Source organism: Cibotium barometz, chromosome 60, assembly GCF_041138505.1.
Source record: "Cibotium barometz isolate CiBa-2024 chromosome 60, ASM4113850v1, whole genome shotgun sequence".
NCBI lineage: Eukaryota > Viridiplantae > Streptophyta > Polypodiopsida > Cyatheales > Cibotiaceae > Cibotium > Cibotium barometz.
Genome location: NC_141105.1, coordinates 11,378,401 through 11,379,633, shown reverse-complemented (window position 1 = coordinate 11,379,633; position 1,233 = coordinate 11,378,401).

Genomic DNA, 1,233 nt, shown 5'->3' with positions numbered 1-1,233 from the left:
GCATGAGTTTATCTATACATGACTCTAGTAGACATGTTGTGGGATAAAGGCAATGTTGAAACACTCAATTTACCTACTATGGGAATTTGTTTTCCTTGGGTCTTTTAAATAGGTAGTCTATATGACTCTCTTCAAATGCAAACTAGAAAATTGCAGGTTGTGAAAAATATACGCACGTGTGCATTTATGTATCTATGTGTGTTCTTCTACATGTATGTGTGCATGCATGTTTTTACCTATTTGTGTGTGTGTGTGTGTGTGTGTGTGTGTGTGTGTGCATGTGCATGTGTTATATGTGTACATGTGCAAGTGCATAACAATTTGAAAGAGAGAGATCTAAGCACAATGGTATAAAAAAAGATTTAAAATAATGATATGTTATATTATTTCATCTGAATAAAATTGAATTGACTCAACAAGACATCTGAATAAACAAGGAAAACCATATCAATCTAGACTAGAAACATTATTATCAATCCAACAAATATAATTAGTTGATTACTCAAGTTTGGACTGCATGCATCTACACTTTCTAAATATTGTTTTCCATGTCAATATTTTAATAGCAAGCAAAGAACTCAATAATCATGGCTACCTTTTCGGATTTGAGAAGGAACAGTCACGCTATGCTTAAAGAATTTGCTTCTAATATTGCAAGATAAAATTGAATGTTTAGAAGTCACGCAATGCTTAAAGAACTTGATTCTAATTTTGCGAAATAAAATTGGAGGTTTGGCACAATGTACAATTTTCCAAGATGAAGATATTTTTTATATAAGTTTGTTTATAAATGATCCATTATCTTTTTCATAGGCTCGTCTATCAATGGTCCATTATTATGTGGGAGAATCAAGTTGAAATCATCCCTTATTCTCGTGTAGATGATGTTGGCACTTTACCAATGTTTGGTATTTGTGGTACTTTTTATACTTGGGTAGCTAAATATAGTTCGTCCCATGTTCCTAGTAATGAAAGACATATATAAGCATTCTTCTGTATTAATGGAATTTTTAAAACTTGGCTAAAAATAGCTCTAGCTTTATGTGGTTAGTAATGAAAGACATGCATATGCATGGGTTGGATGCCACTACAATAATGCATATAACTCTTGTAATGTGGATTTACTCCTACTACTAGTAGCGTATATAAAATGGATGCCATCTTGGCGGCAACAACTTACTCACTTGGGTGCATGATGTAATTAGTTTTACATAGTACATGTTTACATTATTA